The sequence below is a fragment of the Amborella trichopoda genome, chromosome 13, assembly GCF_054954075.1.
Source record: "Amborella trichopoda isolate Santa Cruz 75 chromosome 13, AtrichopodaSantaCruz75HAP2 v2.0, whole genome shotgun sequence".
In the NCBI taxonomy this organism is placed as follows: Eukaryota; Viridiplantae; Streptophyta; class Magnoliopsida; order Amborellales; family Amborellaceae; genus Amborella; species Amborella trichopoda.
The window spans coordinates 45307909-45328735 of record NC_142348.1 but is presented as its reverse complement, the minus strand read 5'-3'; positions in this window follow the sequence as shown (position 1 = coordinate 45328735).

Below are 20827 nucleotides of genomic sequence, written 5' to 3'. Positions count from 1 at the left end.
CAAAAAAAACAAAAGGTAGATCCAAAAGACATGGTTAGAAGTAGCGAGAAAAGATATGGGAACTTATGATATCACTTAGGGTATGACCCTTAATATAACAGAATGGCAGACCAGGATTCGTGTTGCCAACCCCAAGTTGGGAAAAAGCTTTGACAATAACGATAACGATGATGATAACCCACTTCTATTGCAAATAATCTCCGGTTATGAAATTCTTGATTATGCTTTCTAGGTCAAAAACTGCCCCACTTAACAATGGTTCCTTTACAAACTTTCGAGTTAGCATGGCTCGTTGGTAAAATTTGAGTTGATGTAGGATGGTGCAAATAGTAGTTGATTGTTGATTTTTACCATTGAAGAATACTTAATCCAGCTGAAAAGGTTTTCCATTATATTGTTATTTGTATTGAATTGGAGATTATTCCATACCTTGATGGCTCAGTGAATGTATATGACTGCTAGTTATTACGTGAGAATTGACATAAGACATAATAGAAGGAAACATACCAAGCATATCCATGATAATGCAGATTGTGTCAAATAAACAGTTGGTAGTGGGGATTTAATAGCTTTATTTGATTAACGAGGTCAAATTCAAATGCGGTCTCTTTCCAAAAATTACATCTAGAGGAATTTAGGATCTGAAATACATCTTAAGTCAAATGCATTTCTGTTTTAGATCATGATTTTGCAGCTCAAAAAATAGTGTAATTTGATAATTTAGGAAAATTAAAATAAATGGTGATGAAAGGTTCAAAAAAAAAAAAAGAAGTTAAAATAGTTTCATGATCATGATGGTCAAAATATCAACAAGTCAAATTCTAGATCATCAACATCATCATCGTCATCAAAACCTTTTCCCAAACAATTGGGGTGGCCTACACGAATCCTACTTAGATAAAGAGCAAAGTCATTGAAAAAGTTTATTACTTACGATAAAAGTCGTTTGAATATCGCTTTTAGAAAGCTAAGGATGTTTTTTAACTTGTTAAATGCAATAAACTAATCTGAGCCCAGAGAATTTTTGGTTACTTATTAAAACCGTGGAGCTAGTCATCTACGCATTCCATATAACGAGATCATTTACTTTTAGCACAAGAAGGTCACAATCACTCGTGTCTTTTAAATTTCAAATTGGGTGGTTACGAACAATGTAATTGACTAGAATCAAAGTTCAAAAAGAATATTTCGATCTTCATAACACACCATAGCCATCTAAAAATGAAGAATAAGGTTTTAAACTATGTTTATGGGGCCATTAAAACAATTGGTGGAGGCCCATAGAGTTGTTGCCATTTGTTGTTGTCTATGCAATCATGCATGCATACCTATATATAGTTACATTGTTTTTCTTTGAAAAAAAGATAGTGTCAGTTAGGCTGTTTACATAACATTTTCAGGCAACAGTCCAAATTGAATTTATATCCAATCCAATGGTCACGATCTCATTTTGTATTTAAATTTTTTATTTATTTCTACAAATCCAAATCACTTGAAATTTTGAACATCTATTCTTTAAAATTATGATAATCTAATAAAAATATTAAAAATAATAATAATATGCAAAAAATAAATTAATCAGAATACCCTCGAAATTTTTCAGGGATATTTTAATCAATTTATATTTTATGAATTATTTTTTTAATATATTTATTAAGTGCGCCTTGATGAAAAAATGAACGCCTGAAATTTCAAATGATTTAAATTTATAAAAAAAAATAAAAATTCAAATATAAAATGAGATCGTAACTGTTAAATCAACCCATATTCAATATCATCCGTTGGATAAGATTGTTATAAAAGCAATCGAGCTTACTCAAATCTTTTTCCTTTTTCTTTTGCAGTTTACATATAAACATATTTATAGGCATACAAGCATACGAGAGAGATCACATCAAGCCATGTGATAGGTCATATCCAATGCATAGGAGGCATCGGATTTGACAAATTAAAGTGAAAGAAGAAACGACATGTAAAAAACTGGACAGATTTACCAATAAAAAATGTTAAAGAAATCCATTAATGGGCATTTGCATAAAGGTTAACGTATCAATTTTTTAACACCTCTAAGCTTATGCCACGAACTCAATGAAGATAGAGATGACATTGAACAAAGTTTCGACTCCCACACACAATGTTGCAACTACCCTTTATCTTATTTGGTTATATATTTCGTTCTTCTCAGACTTGGTCAATTATTCTGGCCCTATTTCAAATAAAATGGGTGGGATGGCCCAGCACAATTTCCCCACTACTTGGGAATGGGGTTGAGGTCGCAGTGGCAGCACCATTTGAGCCTTAACTATCGCTCTAGGTTTTCATTCTTACCTACACATTCAAAAACTATGATTGTTTCTGAAAATAGGTAGAGGCCAGTATTCCCCAAAAAATAAAACAAGAGGCACTAGTATGGTGGTAGGGCTGGCAATAGGCTAGGCGGCCCAGCACAATCTTAAATAACTACAGCCTGAATCAAAAAATGTGACTCGAGGGCCCAGCCAAAGCCAAGCCACCATAATCCAAGGGCTAGGCCAGATCGTGCTTTGGCCTGGGCCACGATAGGGCTAAACCAAATCTAACAACTTTGTAAAATTTTTAATGAATCTATATAATAGTGATAATTATCAAGACCTTGACTAGACCAGTCGATCCAATAAGTTGGAGTGCCATGAGGTGCCTTTGTCAATTTACTCCAAAGCAAAAATTGGATTTAATAAAAAAATTGATCAAAATTCGTGTTTTACTGGCTTTAGCCAATCAAACCAGCTGATTTCGTCTAGTTTAATTGGCCAAATAAGTTTTTAATATATTTCATAGCTCAAACTTGTCATTCTTATTTTTCTATGTTTCTAAAATCTAGTCAACCAGCAATCATGGTTTTGATTAAACCTGATCCCACATTGGTTTTTAGCATAATCAATATTGATAACACTATTCTTAGTTAGCTCGCTTCAAATTTTGTAGTCCCAATGCATATAGACCTAGAGCATACATTGTGCTCCTATGGGAGCAAACTATGCATTTACTCCCTCAGTCAACACCTAGCTAAGTTGATTATTTTTTTAGTCTAAAATTTTGGAAATCATATAACAATTATATAATTTTAAAAAGAAAAGAAAATGATTTTATAGTTTTTTGACGCTTAGATCTAACCCTTCAAAAATTAGATGGTCTCTATTCAATCTTGAGGCATTAGTTTTTCTAGTGCATAGAGAGTTTCTGTCCTTTTCTTTTTTTCTTTTTCTTGTTTTTCCTGAGATTATTCTTTGGGCTGTAGAGATTACATTCCCAAATTGTAAGATCTAAAGAGTATCCCCATGATGTATTTTGTCTAAAGGAGCAAATGAATATTATACTCCCCCAAGGAAAGAAAATATTTTGGTTATGGACCCATTCTTTTATACTGCCCAAAAAGGAAAGGTTAATATTTCAATAAAATATAAAAAGGAATATGCAAAGAGGGAATGTTGGCTGTTAGTTCACTTACCTGCAACCACTGCCCAAACCATGGTTGCCCAAAACTCCATCTTGGATAGTAATTCTTGACCCAAAAGATCCGGATCATTGCTAATTCATTTCTACCCCCCTAAAGTACTACCCAAAAGATCCGGATCATTGCTAATTCATTTCTACTCTCCTAAAGTATTTGGAGTCAAAAAATGGTGCATATTTGATGGATATTAACCACAAGGATAAAAATTCAATCTCATGCTGTCCTCGCCACATCAAAACGATGTTCATTCCGTTTTCATTGATGGAAGTGCACCGCAGGGGCAAAGAAAGAACTTATATATGGTGTTAATTTGATAATGTAGATGCGAGACATCTTACAAACTGATTGAAAAATGTTGTTTTGATCATCGCAACCTCGATGTGTATGGATATGGAAAAAAAAAAAAAAACGATTTCAGAATTATTAAAAATAGTGCATCTTCTAACACATTATTTAGGCCATCCATTTTCAAGATTTTCGAATTTCTATACATCAACTTGATCCACGTCATATTTGGAACTTTAAATTTCATCATTATGAGTAGAAACATATTTTCAATCAACTGTAAGAATTTCCGACACCAAAACTACACCTAACACGGTTTGGAGGTGCCTCTTTGATTGTTTACGGTGGGCGCCTCACATAAATAGCACCCTTAATTACATGGCAAAACCACTTTATAAAATTATTAAGATAGTCAAATCATCCCATTAACACTAGGACTGGGGCGGTTAACTAGTTGGTTTCAGACTTGGGTAGCCCAACCAAAAACAGTGTATGATAGACTTGAACCTGACCCTAATTCACGATGACTAGGCCTAAGCCTGACCTGATGCTAAAGAAACAGGTCAAGCCGAGCTCTACATAAATATGAGAAAATTTATTTTTTTATAAGAATTTTGAAGTTTGGCTCGGGCCAAGCCAATGCTAGCTTGGGCTAGGCCCAAATATATTTTAGGCCTCCCAAGCCTTAATACATGGCCCAAACTAGAAATAGCCCAACCCAACAACCACCTGGTTGGCCCAGGCCCATTAACAGCCCTAACTAGCAAGAATACTTTTTAAGTTTCATTACTCTCACTCTCAGGTACTTCATTAAAAAACATATATTAAAAAAAATAACCAAATTGCCCTATTAAAGTTTAGGACTTGAACAAGCAAAGCATTTCAAGAATTTTATTGATTCGAGCTAAATGATATAAATACTACTTATGATAAATGATATAAAGTTTTACCATTAAAGGAAGGGACCTTCGTGACAAAGGCAATTATAAGGACATCTTTTACGAGGTACTTAAGTGTGAAACTTATAAAGCATACATACTAATATCAAATTGGACGATATATTGTAAAATGGCATGAGCATTCAAGTAATATTTTTCAAAAGGGTGAGGCTTGCATGATAAGGTTGCAAGCCCAAATATTTAAAATAAGGCAGACCTCCAAACTTTCTCATAACACGCAATTTTGATGTCAAAAATTTTTAAGATGGCCCAAAAATCTATTTTCATATCTAAATATAAAAGAAAAAGTTTATTTTATCAATCACTCTTGGTTGAGTTTTACTGTTTGACTTCTTCAAAGTACACAAGATTCATGGTTCGAGTAAATGATAATAAGGCACCATCTGACTTTCTAAGCCAAATTGCAATTTGGGTTTATTTGAAATTTTTTGACCAGAAACTTAACTTCAATAGATATTTGATTTGCAAATTTGAATTGATTCCTAACCGCCATTGGGCTCCCCGAATTGAATATTTCACAAAATTACTCCCAAGTACTTTTGTGAAATATTATGCTTGGCTCTCTCTCTCCAACACCACCACCATAGCCAGCACCACATCACCACCACGACTACCACTCCACCACGACCATTGCCTAACCACCACTATTCCACTTCTACGAAAATTATTAAAAAACCTTTTTGGAAAAATAGAACGACCACACTGCCCCTCAATATTTTAAGGGTGTTTTGGTTATAAACTATCATAAATATACTTCAATTTTTGGCGTATTAGAAGAAGAAAAACAAACTTATACTTTTCTAAACCTCATCCATAACCATTTTTTTCATGTTTTGCCTTCTTTTTATCAAAATAGCACTCGCGGTAGTCGTATGACTGTGAAAGCATCACGGTATACTTAGTATTGTGATGGGTTGGGCTTAATGTTTTAAAGGATATCACAGTACCATGATGACCACGTAAAGTATCACGATACTTAAAATGTAATTATGACCACAAAGGAGTATGACGATGCGTAAAAAACCATGACAGTCTTTAGTCTATGTTTTGGTAGGAGAGGCTTGTGATTGTAAAAGTTCTTGAATGCGATGTTCTGGGCCGTAGGGGAAGTTTTTAGGTACGGTTTTGGAGGGACCAGAGACACCATGGTGGGATTTTGGGGGGGAGCTGTTTCAGTAGGTTGAATGACTTGGCCATTTGGGAGTAAAAAGATGAACGGGTGGAACAGAGAAGTTACTGAACAACACTTGCTCCCATCAGAGTTCATTTAGATAATTACCTTCTTAATGGATTCGAAAATGTTTGGTAGAGAATTATGAATCCAGTGAGTGGGGGCTCTTGCCTCCATTGAATCCACATTAACTTGGACCAGTAAAGACCCGTACAGTTACAGTAGAGCTTCAACGATCTCTGAGGATACCTTGAATCCCTTAAGGACAAAGGTTGTCAAAGGAGCTTCTGTAACTGTTAAGAGTATGATAGTGCCCTTTAGAGGTTTAGTCTGCAAGCTGCATGAGTTGAGTTTTCAGAAGCCAGCTATTTGCTCTCACATCTCAAGTACTGATTAAGTCCATAATTGAATACCCATTCATTTAAGTCCTAATTAGTACCCTAAGAAATTACGAGATCAGAACAGCCCCAATGGTCATCGAGGTATTTTAAGCGTTATACCTCACATAGTTATCGCGGTATTTTAAGCACCATGATACTTCACATGAAGTACAGTGATACTTCAAAACATTAAGTTCATTACGGTACTAAGTATGCCGTGATACCTTCACGATTATACAACTACCGTGAAGGTTATTTTGGTCAAAAAAACTTGAAAAATGCAAAAAAAAAAAAATTATGGACGAAGTTTAAAGAAGTACAGGTTTTTTTTAATAAGCCAAAAATTAAGCTACATTTCCGATAATTTCTCTTTATCTTTTATAAATATTTTTTTAAATATTTTTGTAGGTGAGATCCTATGAGAGGAATGGACACCCCGAATTTGGAGTCAATATGACTTACAAAAAAAATTAAAAATAAAATAGTGTTTTGGTCTGACAGTGTAAATGGAGCCATCTCAGCCATCAATATATATTGGACAACTAGGAGCCATCTCAGCCGTCCATATATATTGGACAACTAAGAGAGGGGTGGCCTATATAAATTCCCTGTACTTAGTGGCATATAAAAAGCTTTCTCTAAAAAAACTAAAGGCGAGTGCGATCATGGATGTATCGTAGACACATAAGATGCAACTGAGCAAGGTTTAAAAACATCGTTTAGTAACCCAGATCACCACTCTGGAAAACTAGTCTAGATCGATGGATTGGGGGTCTGGATCTGCGATCCATCCTAGTAAACCACAAATAAAAAATTAAAAATTAGGGAACAAAAAATTGAAGAAAATATTTAAAAAATAAAATGGATCTGGTTCTCCGACAAAACTGACTGGTTCCCAATATTTAGCGGGATCCAAATCGGCCGCTTTATGTCCAAATCACATATTTGTAAAACCTTGCTACTAAGGGTTGAGAACGTCCAGTTTTTTTATAAAAAAATGACATAATTTAGCATATTCTAAGTTTTATTTTTTGCACCAGCAACATCATCCAATCTAGGTAATACACTCTCTCTCTTTGGATTTATTGGGTGAATCGCAACGTCGCAAAAATACAAAATATTTGGATTAAATACAGATTACATACCTTTTTCGAATTTGATTTCCCTTTCTTGGTTAGTGTCGGTCTTTCTTTTTGCATGCAGCTCTTCCGGGTCGAGAGTTTGATGCCGACAACTTTAGGCCAATGAACAAAAAGTAAAATATATGAAGTGCAAAGCCTGAGCCTTTCATAAAATGCCTAAGAGCTCTTAAATCACGTATGAGTTTTCTTATTCTAAAGTTTCTAGAGATAGAAACAGAGAGAGACAGGTGCTTAAGGCGTACAGAAAGACGGTCACTTTTTATGAGGTAAAAAAATCCCATAAGAATGAATACTTCTCTCTCTAAACTCCTTTTTAATGGGAATGTCCCACAACGGAATCCTGAGGATTTATCTTTACTGTTTTGGATAATATTCACACCAGTCAACCATTTTTCTTTTTTCCAATAAAAAGAATGTCGTTGTAGCATTAGGTAGCAACTCATGATTCAGGTGCTTGTAAATTCTGCATTTGGAAAACAAGTATGAAATTTAGGTCCCATAGTTGCATCTCAAGTTGTTTGTTCATATTTGTCTCACTTTTCATATACAGCTCGTCCCTCCAGTTTGATGCCCTCTGTGCACAAAAGCGCATTAAAACAGATTCTGTACCTTAGACATGATACATTAAATGGAAGGAAATCTCCATACTCCTCTAGTTCCTCCGGCCCATGTCAACCAAAATATAGAGATGGAACTGTGTTACCACAAACCAAAATGGGTTCAGGAAACTTCTAACCAGAGGAAAACATGAAGATACGTGTTAATAGAAAGGAAGACTGTGAAGGAGGGGACAGACCATTCCATAGTTCATACTACCTTTCATCAGACGATCTCAAAATAATTCTCGGTGTACAATAAAGGCCAACAGTACGAAAATGAAAGCCAAAGTCCACAGAAGCAAGGCACCACATGAAATAGAAACAACTATGAACGGTACTTCATAAATCGAACCATTTTCATCTATCTAAAAGATGAAACTTGTCATGATCAAGCATAACGTAGCAACACAAACTATTCTGCATGCTGTATACTTCCTAACTCTCTTTTGAAGAAAATGCGACAAGAGTAGCAATAGAAAAAGACAGCTTTCTCCACACTTTGGGCGCGTTTGGTACACGTGAGTGTGAAAAAACTCCCTCATATGATTAGGGATGGGAGTATTTTCACACCAATGCCAATCACAAAATACTCATCCATTCACATACCAGAAGTTCATGTACAGATCTTTGAAAGGGTTGAGGGCCAATTCTAAAATCAATATCAGCAAGCAAAAATTTGACCTTCATAGACACCTTTCTAGCATTCACAAAAAGCAGAAATAACAACCCATAAGCAGTGTTTGGATCCAAGAAATAAAATTATGTAATGATTTTCACTTCCATGTCATATGTCATAAACACCACATAATGTTCCATAGATCTTCACATGGAAAGGGGAAAGATCTTCCACACCCTTTCAATATTCTATATGGATTAAAAAATTTCAGTTTTGTGATGATTGCCGACTGCAGCCTTAACTACTTGACTTAAAAGACAATAACGTTATTAACATAATAAGCGTACTATACGTTCACAATCATATATTGATGTCCAATAACTCCTGCATCCTTACATACATTTGCTGAAAGGAACCATAGCTCTGGAAGGATGTCTGTAAACAATCTCAATTGCTGGTCCATATCGTTAGATGTATTAAAATCAGTGGAATTCAATTATGTGTCATGTTTCACCTGACGTACTGCAAGACCAGGTGAACACCTTTGCTGTCAAAGAAAAGGTTTTTATTTTTTTTCCACCGTGAAGGAATAAATGAATTGAAAAAAATCAAATTTGTGGTCCAGATTAGATTCTGAAATATGAGCTCTTGCCAACCATCATCAATAACCTGAAAAATGTGAGGTTTCTTTTTTGGTAGTTGTGAGGAGAAATTTTATGCTTGAAATAGTTTTGATATGCCACTATTCACAAATAGTCACTTAGAGAGGCAAGAATTCCCCAATAGTCACTTAGAGAGTCCGTGCCTTTAGTATCTATAGTACACCTCTTTCTTGCTGGTGCGAGTGCACCGGTGTGATGTATCCTTCTGAGAGACCCTCCCCATCCAACTCAAGCATTGAATCAACAAGTGATGACCACCCCAGATATGAAGCCAAATATCCATTTTCAATCATCTCATTCAAAAGCATATGCGCCTCCTGAAACGACCCAATTTTACACAGCCCCCTAATGATGATATCATATAATGAGCCATTCACAGGCACTTTGTTATTAATCATTTCTTGAAAAATACAAAGAGCCTTTGACAAATGCCCATTTTCACAAAGCCCTGTGACCATAATACTATAAGTTGAAGCATCAGGTTTCCCACAACTTCCATCCATTATTCTCTCAAACAATCTCATTGCATCATTGAGTTGTCTTTCTCTCCAATAACCAGTGAGGAAATCATTGATCACACTAGTTGTTGGAACAAAACCACCTTTCGAAAGCTCATCAAAAAGCCCAAGAGCCTCATTTGTTTTAGCTATCTCACAAAGAGCCTTAATAACACAAAGGGTGATCTCCACATTTGAGACCCACCCCTTTTTCCTCATGGTGTTAAAGAATTCCATGGCCTCAGAGACCCTACCAGCACGACAAAGCCCTCTAATGAAGGAGCCATAAACACAAGTTTCAGGCACATTTCTCTTACTCATCAGTGCTTTGAGCACAACACCAGCCTCTTCTAACTGACCGACATTACAGAGGGACCTGCAATAGGCCTCATAAGCCATAATCTCAGGGATAGCGCCACTAACATTCAATTGGAAAATGGCTCTTCGACCAGGCTTCACGTTAGGAACTCTCAAAGTCGTTTCCTTGTTTATCAACTTTTTGAACAGCTTATCAGCTTCTCTAAGCTTACCCGATTTGCATAGCCCATGAATGAAGCTCCCATATACACATATATCAAGAGTGTAATTTTTCATAATCATACTTCTAAGAATTATATCAGCTTCATACACGAGACCCAATCTACAAAAACACTGGAACATCAATAGATGAGTGATGTAATCCGGTTGGAAGCCATTTTGCTCCATGGCTCGAAGGACCTCTCCTGCCAAAAAGGCCTCATTTTTCTGACAGAGACCCCCAATTAAAGCCAAATAACTCTGATATTCCAAAATTACATTCTCCATTAAAACTCGCTGACAGACATTTTTGGCCTCCCTGGCTTTTCCCAATTTGCAGAGATAGTTCATAAATGTTGAAACATTTATATTTGCCAAAGACCCATTACCTATAATCTCCTCAAAAGTACATTCAACGTCTTTAATTCTACCATCCTTTACTATACAGTGAATCACAATACTGTACAAGAAAAACCCAGAAATTTTTGGGTTCCTTGTCAATTGGCTCAAAACTTTCTTTGCCCTCACTAATTGGTTAATCTCACAAAGGCGATGGATTACCAAAACTGAAGTTGCAGAATCAAATAAAAGGTCATTTTTTAGCAATGAATCTAGAGATCTTAAAGCCTGTAAATTTTTGTTTTCTTTTTTGAGAACTGTGAATAGGGAGTTGAAGAGCTTCATGTATGTTAAAGGTTCAGTGACTTGTTGGGTAAGAGAGAAGTTTCTTGAACAAATGAGTTCATGGGTGAGAAGACTTACTTCTTTTGGCAAGTTGGGGAAGATGAAGGGAGATGTAACATGAACCAGAAGGGCTAATTTTGCGGAGAAGAAGGAAAGACCTTGTGAAGTGGGAAACCTTGTGACCAGCAGCCTCATAGATGTGTCGTGTAACAGACCAGGAGAACAGGGGGGGAACAAAGAGATGGTTTTCTTATACGCGTGTGCGCATTAGAGATCAAAGTTTTACAGCCACAATAAATAAAGAAACTTACACAAAAACTGCTATAATCACTATATTCTCAACATTGCCCAATTGTTTTTTCTTTTTATTTTTTTAGGAAAATATATCAGTATACCCACTTTTTTTTAGGTTTCCTTTCTAAACCGACTTAGAAATTAAAGTATATCTTACAACATTTACAACATAGGGATCTCATATAATATTCTAAACCAACCTAGATTTTAAAATATATCTTACACCATAGAGATCTCAAATAGTATATGGGAAATATTTCTATACTTCCCCTATAGGAAGATATATACTTCCCCCTCCATACAACCGCACAATTTAGATCCACTATTTGATCTAGATCTGATACTTCAGAGTCTTTTGTTTTTATTTTTATTTAAAATTATGAATATGAAATTTGGTACATGTCATCTTCTCAATGGGACGTACTTCAAAAAATATTAAAAATATTTTTTCGATAAAATATAATAACCAAAATACCCTTTAAATCTTTTAGGGGTATTTTAATTATTTTATTTATTGAGAAAAAATAATATTTTTTACAATTGCAAGTTTAAGATAGGAGTGGACACCCAAAAATTGTTGTCAAAATATTTTGTAAAAAACAAATTAAAAAAAAATTAGTATAGTGATGTGACTTTTATTGGGGCCATCTTAGCCGTCAATTCAAAATAGACGGTTGGATAGGGAGAAGTATATAAGTTTTATGTTGTAGCTGAAGCATAGAAAGCTAGCCCATAATATATCTTCCCAGCAAGCTTTCTATGTTTTCCCTGCAGCATAAAACTTATATGCTTCCCGATATCTAACCGTCCATTCTAAATGGAGGGCTAAGATTGCCCCAATCATAATGTCACGTCTCTATACTATTTTATTTTTAACTTTTTTTCTATAAACTATTTTGACACTAACTTTTGGACGTCCAATCCTCATTAAACTCGCACTAGTGAAAAATAGAAAAACAAATATTTTCAATAAAATAAATTGACCAAAATACCCCTGAAAGTTTCAAGGGGTATTTTGATAATTATATTTTATCAAAAAAAAATTAATATTATTTATAGGTGCGCCCCAATGAGAAGATGCCATGTACCAAATTTCATATTCATACAACTTGTATAATAAAAAAAACTAAAAATAAAATTCTTTGAGACGTCGGCTCTAAGATCAAATGGTGAGTGACTCTCTTGATTTCTCTCTAAATCCCGTCTTTCTATCTTCTAGTTTATTTCTTCCTTTATTTAACTTTTTTTTAGGAGTTTTATTTTGTGAATGTAAGGCAAAATGAAGTCGATAGACCATCTCAACTCATACATTCAACTAGGTATTTAGAAACATGGGAAGCAAGAAGGGGGTTTTAGAAAGGAACAGAAAATGATGTATTTTTACTTTTATTTGAACTAAAAAAGTGTAGTCAAAAGGAATAAAGTTAGTTCAGGGGGTTAGAAAATATACTCTATGGGATCTTTATACCGCCAGACATGTTTTCAAACTCCGGGTCTGTTGAGAAATGAAACCTAATGAGAGGGTATACAAAGATATTTTTCCTCTTTTTTTAAAAAAAATAGATAAATTGAAGATGATGTCACACATAGAATTAGTGTCGGGTGGGCAAAATGGAAATGTTCAACCGGAATTTTATTTGATGGCCGCATACTAATAAAGTTGAAGGAGAAGTTTTATATGACAGTTGTGAAACTAGCTTTGCTTTACACAACAAAAAGTTTGGCAGTCAAAAAACAACATACCCATAGGATGAGTATAACTGAGATGAGGATATTGAGATGGATGCGTAGCAAAACAAGAAGGAAAAAAATTCGAAATGAATACATTCAAGAGAACTTAAGTATGGTTCCAACAAGCGATACGATGAGAGAAGTAGACTAAGGTGGGTTGGCCATGTACAATGTAGACTAAGTACAGCACCTGTTAAGAGGTGTGAGTTGGTTCAAGTTGAATGCTCAAAGAATGTAAGAGGTAAGTCCAAAAGATCATGGTTGACTGTAGTAAAAAAAGATATGGAGACTTATGGCCTCACCAAGATATGACTATTGATAGGGATTCATGTAGCCAACCCTATGTAATTGGAAAAAAGCTCTGATGATAATAATGTTGATAATCCATTTTTCCTCTTTTTTATTTTTTTAATTTCCAACACTTTAAATCTTCAACATACAAAGTCTCATTTGACTTTAAATATTGAAGATATAATGTCACATTTAACTTTGGATCTTTAATGTTCGAAGAATGGGCTTTATATACCAAAATCAAATGTGACTTTGAATTTTGAAAATTCTAAGTAGCAACAATTTAAGTAATTAAAATAAATCAAAGAGAAAAAAATATATATTGGGCTAACTTCAAATCTTCAACATCCAATCCTGACAATAATCAACTCGAAATAGACTAATGAACTCTCACTTGAAGAAAGCAAAGGCCCAAAAAATCAATTGCCCAAAACCAATGGGTAAGTGTAGGAGCAATAGACAACACAAAATGTCATAGATGAAAAGGGGGAAAAGCCTGAAAGCACTTCGATTTCAAGCTTTCGCTATTTTTCATGGTGCTTTGTGCCTCCACTTATGGAGCTGTTCTCTGTCTCTCTCTCTCTCTACCAGAAAAGAATTGGATTCTCTATTGCTTATGGGATGATTCATTTTTGTGAACCAAGGCCATTGAGACGCTTATTTGGTTTCTGAGAAAGAAAATAAATGTAATACAGTTCTATTCAGTGTTACGGGACTCAGCTTAGCGGCCGAGTTGCCCTCCGTTGCGTGTATAATTCGTGGTATATAGAAAAAAAATTAAAAAAATTAAAAAATAATTTAAAACATGGAAAAACTGTATATTTTTTTTTATATGTAATTTACATCCATTTTTTATAAGTATAATTTCACTTTATTTTTACATCCATCATTTATACTTTTTAAAGTTTGCTTTTGTTTTTATTTTACTTTTACTACTTTTATTTTAATTTTCATATTTTTTTTTTTTTAAAAAAATTACTAGCTTCGTCAAAGTATCCATAAACCTCAAACCTTACCTCTAAAATTCAGTAAGAAGCCTTGAATGGTTAGAAACTAACCTATGAGCAGGTCTGGAATCTCGTCGGGATAGTTGCCAGGTAGGGCAACCTATCTGGCAACGCCAACAACTGAAGTGGGGTTGTTAGGCAAACAATTCAGCAACATCAACTATAACGCCATAGATGGCAGAGGCCTAGTTGAGAAGTCGGTGACTGAAGTTACGAGTCTGCAAACCGAGCGTCATGAGTCGCACCAACAACCCCATCAGCATCGCCACTATCTAATTGGTCAAAACAACCTCCAACCCCTAGGTCCTGAAATACACAAATCGCAGCCAAAAAGTAACTATCATTGTTTAGATGATGGTTGTTAGGACCGGGACCAACAACGTTGGAGCACAAAATTGATCTGGAAGATGCGAGTAGCAACGCCAACGACACCACTATTGTCGTTATTTGTTTTTTGTCACGCCACCACCAGGCCACATCGTTCGTAAGTCTCGCAGTTGCGTGTTAGCCAAACGATGCACGTCTCCAACTCCCCGGATGGCAATGCCAGAGAGCCTACTAGTGTCGTTAAGTGATGGACGGCCTAGATTTGATCCCAAACTTTCAAAGGTGATTAAAGGTGCCATTTGTTTATAAATAGGAGTCGAACCCCCTCATTTTGATGATCACACTCTGAACCATCTATTTAGACTCTGTCATACCTTACACTGACCCTAAATCTTCCTAACCTGGTAGACTCAAAACCCGATCTAGGACACCTGAACTCAATTTTTGATACTTTCAAACCCTAAAAAAAAAAAAAATTGACTTTGATCGCCTCGCGTGGTGGAATCCTTGAGGATTGCAGAAATCGACGCATCCACACTACTTTTGAACTGGCACTGGCTCCAAGTATCGGGCATGGGGGCCCAAGTCACGGTACACCCTGGTTTATGTTCTTTTCATTTATTTTCTTTCGTCTATTTCTAAAACACATCTTCTCAATCTCCCCCTCTTTTCTCGGAACTCCATTTCAAAAATTTTGTGCAAGTTTCTAGTTTTGTCATTTCAGGAGCCAACACCACTGGCGTTCTGGGCAAGGGTAGCCTTGTGGCCAATCTCTTGCCCAAATCGTAATTTGACTGAATCCATCCTCCACCGAACCCCCTTTCGACAAGTATTTTATAAAGATAACAATGAACTTAAAATGTAGTATTTATTATTAAAAATGGGATTGTGAAATTATCAAACATATCCCTATATTTTTCAAAAATTCAAAATTACTAAAAAAATATTAAAAAACTACATTCATACTCAACAAACTTTTTTTTACGACCCAAATGCATTTCACGGCCTAATTGGACCGTGATGCCGAAGTCCCTGTCGGGGTTTTCCTTGGGCATTAGGGCCATGTTACCTAATAGGACCGTGATGCCTAGGGCCCCTCACTCGGATGCCTTACATTCATCCAACGTGTTCTAGGGCATCGTGGCTTTAATAGGATAGTGATGGAGCATCACATATCCGTTAAGGCCATGATGGTGTATCATGGCTCTAATAGAGAGCCATGCTGCCCAATAAAATCAACGATTGGGAGTCCCTCGATATCACTGGCCTATTAGGACCGTGAAGGGCATTTTGGGTTAAAAAATTATATTTTGGGTATGAACATAGTTTTTAAAACTTTTACTGTGTTTTGAATTTTTAAAAAATATAAATATATTTTTTATAATTTTCCATTTCTTAATATTTTTAGACCACTCATTTTAACTTTTTTAGAATAATTTATTTATTATATTTATATCATAGGATATCTTAACGTAGACATTGGTGGAGATATTGTGCCATGTGAAATCTAAAATTCATGTCTAACACGAATTTTCGAGAGAAGGATCACCAAAACCTTTTTCCTTAAAGTTCACAAAACACGTCGTAGTTTGCCTTCCTCATCAAGGATAGGACAAGGCACAATGAGGTTAACATATCTTTTCAACTTAAATTTGTAGGGTGTGCTTTTTATCCTTTTGAAATAAATTTTAGGTACATTGTTTTTTTTGGGAATTGTATATCATGATAATATTTATTTTTTTGTACAAGGAGGTCATAATTATTTTTAACCATTGAAAATAAATTTTAATGGCAGAAAATGTGTTACAACATTCAAGAAATTTTGTTTTAGATTTTTGGCCCAAATAATGACATATCCTTAACCACCCGATTTCAAATCTAACGGTCAACCCTGATTATGACCTCTTTGTATTAAAAATAAATGGTCTCATTGTGTACATTTTCTTTTCTTTGGGAGCTGCATGATATAAAAGGTCCCACCGAGTCTTAAATATTGGATGTGAAATCATATATATCGCAATATTTGAACTTTATATCTAGAAAAAAAATTCAAAAACCTTTTTTCTTTTGGAATTGTATGCTATAAGAGGTCAACTGAAATTTGTAGGGTGTGCTTTTTATCCTTTTGAAATAAATTTTAGGTACATTGTTTTCTTTGGGAATTGTATATCATGGCAATATTTATTTTTTTGTACAAGGAGGTCATAATTATTTTTAACCATTGAAAGTAAAATTTAATGGCAGAAAATGCGTTACAACATTCAAGAAATTTTATTTTAGATTTTTGGCCCAAATAATGACATATCCTTAACCACGCGATTTCAAATCTAACGGTCAACACTGATTATGACCTCTTTGTATTAAAAATAAATGGTCTCATTGTGTACATTTTCTTTTCTTTGGGAGCTGCATGATATAAAAGGTCCCACCAAGTCTTAAATATTGGATGTGAAATCATATATATCGCAATATTTGAACTTTTATATCTAGAAAAAAAATTCAAAAACCTTTTTTCTTTTGGAATTGTATGCTATAAGAGGTCATAGTGAGTTTTAGCTATTGGATGTAAAATCTTACATATTCAAATATATTGTAATATTTGAATTTTTTATAGTTTGAAATAAATAAAATTTAGGTGTTGGGTGAGTGTGGCCATTAAAAGCCTTATGAGTGCTTGTAAAATGAAATGATATAGTGGAACATGAACTCAGTGGGAGTGTAGTCCCTCGTGGACCATACTAAGCAAACGATATTTGCTGATACCAGATTGTGCTTGACGGTCTAGGCTAGTCGGTTCCCATATTTCCTAGACATAGAGTATAATTCGATAAGGGTTCTATTGGGTCATCCCTTTATGAGGTTGGAGTATGCCCAGATGAGTGAGCGGATGGATTGTACGACCCTTGTATGTGATGGTGGCCTTTATAGACGAGGGCCAAAGCCTCATCCATGTATCATCACACGACATGCATATTGATATACTATTTCTGGAAAGCAAGTCACCTTTCAGGGGTGAAGTATATGCATGTACAAGAGATAACCCATGCGTCATAAGAGTCATGGTCGCTTCGGTTTAGGTGACTTTGGTCCGTCTCTAAGGGAGAACCTGAAATCCACATACTGGGATTACGACCCCTTAGCTCATCAGCCAGACTTTTGTGACAACTAATGAGTCCCTGCAAGGACTGTGGGTCATGGGAAACACTGGGTCGGTTTGATAAAGCAAGTGTGGTCTGTAGTCCACAATTGAATGTGGAGTGCTCAAGTATTTGATTGATTTAATTCTTAGACCATATGGATCATTTTCTCATGTAATGAATTTAATTATATTTGTTTTGTGATATATATGATTTTAGAATTATTATTTGAATTTTTCTAGATCTCTGAATATTTTATTTATCAAATTTGGATATATAAAATCAGAGATATTGATTTTACAGTAATTTAAATATTCAAATAAATTATAAAATTATATTGTTGAGTTTCAAAAATATTTAAAATTGTATGGGGGCTCATTTTACACATGGGCCCACCATGGCCTAGATGGTGGGGCCCATGAGATCCTCTCATGGGTGACACGCTCCACCCATCTAGAAGCTTTTTATTTTGTGATAAGTGATTGTGTTTTGGAAAAGTATTGGCTTGAGGAAGCTTTGAATGAATTTTTGGAAAGCATGAGAAGACTTGTGCATTATTTTTGTATGCACAATATTATATTTAGAATTATTTTATTTAATTTCCTATCGATGGAAAAATGGTTTAGAAAATGGGGATAAATGTTCTAACACCTTCCATAATGTTGATGACCCATCTATGGAATGAATGACTCAAATCTCTCACTTCATAAGTCACCCAATATTAATGGTTCATATTCAATCTCATGAGGCAAGTCTCTCTCCTAAGAAACCCCAATTTCACTCAAAACCTATAAAAAAAGGATTGTTTCTACCTATAATCTCTACACCTTATCTCTCCTGATAAAGTTTATCTCTCTCTCATGAAAGCCCAAAAGAGGCGCGCCCCACTCTCTCATATTTAATCTCTCTCTTCCACATTGTAAAAAGGGGCTAAGGATTTAGGCTATGTGATTCTTCTCTCTCCTATCTCTCAACTATGAATTTATGGCTAAAGGTTTTAAGGTATAGCAAAAAGATAATCCATCTCTCTCAAACTAGGTTGTTAAGAGAATTCACCTAGAGTTCGAGTTTATGATTAAAGGGGTCCATGTTCTATTGGTGCGGCGGCTCGGCCTAAACTTGTTTTTCTGGTTGAGATTGAAGGTTGATCATTGATCCTGCGCCATCGGATGATAGTGACTCGGTGTGTGGTGTATAATAAGCCCGATTGAGGTAATCTCTGACACTGTTTTTTTTTTTTGTCATATTTAATTATATTATTTTTATATTTCCAAGCATAAGAATTGTAGATATTTTCTTTGTTTAAATAAATTTTGTTTAATGACATCAAGGTTTTTAAGATCTTAGATTTCTTAATTTTATTTTTTTGCAGCAAGAATTATTGTAATAAGACTACTTGTAAGTGATATTTGCTAAAAAAAAGAAAAAAAAAAAAATGGGTGAAAAGAAAAAAAAAAAAAAAAAAAAACGTATTCCCCTACAATATCGCATTAATCTTTCTTTAATCAGGGACACTACTTCTATAGAGATTGTATGCTGATGTGAAATCTTTTATGTTGAAGCGTGTCCCCACATTTGACAAATTTTGTTTTGGACTTTCTATCGAGTCAATAATATATTACCAAGTACTTGATTTCAAATCTAGGGGTGAATTATAATTGTGTCATTTTTACATTAAATATAAATAATTCAATATTTCAATTTAATTTTCTTTAAAAATATAAATATTTTTTTAATTCATTTTTTCACCGTCCATTTTAACTTTTAGTGGACATACTTTTTGACATTTACTCTAAGATGAATGTTAGAGAGACAAGGTACGGTAATATGTGAGTCTGCTGACTCACTAAAACCGTGTCCTTATGAAAATATACAATGATGTAATTTACGTGGATGTGGTTTGCATAAGGTTGCAACCTTAAACAATCTAATTAAGGTGCACCTCTAAATTTTATCATAAATGTAATTTTGATATAATTTTTTTTGTTGGATGGCTTGATAATCTATTTTTCATCTCTAATTATAAAATTTTAAACTTTAAAAATAGTTTAAATTAAAAATATCTATAAACACATGAAAATCTTGAAAATAAATGGTCTCGATAATATGTTGCAAGATACACTATTTCCTGGATTCAAAATCTTTTTTTCTTTTCATATTCATACATTTCAATATTGGAATGATCAATTAGAGGGTTTTCCAACATCCAAACAACATTTATAATGGGTTTTTGAGGTGCATCTTTTATTCTACATTTTAAGGTTGCAATCGTATATAAACTTTTTTTTATTTACTTTTGGTACAATGAGATCTTAACCATTATTGACCTGTTCGATGCGAAGGGGATGTTTAATTGACTAGGCACGATATCCAGAATAAAACTTTTTGAATTTTTGACACACTTGACACATCTCAGTCCTTCAAATATCACATCCAATGACTAAATTGATTGTGACCGCCTTGTACCAAAAATAACTAGTAATATAATATACAATCCTTATTACTGTTCTCAATCAATTATGTGTTTTTTGATAAGTATATTAAAGTTAATTCAATACATATATATATATATATATAATATTAAAGAAATCTATACAATGACCGTTTACTTTTGATGCAAAGATGTCATAATTATCATTGATTGTTGGATTTGGGATCGGGTGGTTGAGGGTGTGTCATTATTTGGATATAAAGACCAAAACAAAATTTCTTGAATGTTGTGATACAATTTCATCTAATAGATTTCATATCCAATAGTCGACAGTGACCTTTTAATAAGTAGTTTCTTAGTATACAATCTCAAATATCAAATAGTTATGAAAAAAGTTTATATAAATGCGAGGCTCTAAATAATCGAATTAGAGCACACATAAAAAATTTCACTAAAAGAGGTTGTTGATGCTCAAATATCTTCAAATTGATTATCTCAACCTCAAAATGCATGAACATGAGAAAAAAATGGATTTTAAATTTTGGAAATAGTGCATCTTCTAACGTATTTTTCGACCGTCAGTTTTCAAGATTTTTAAGTTTTCA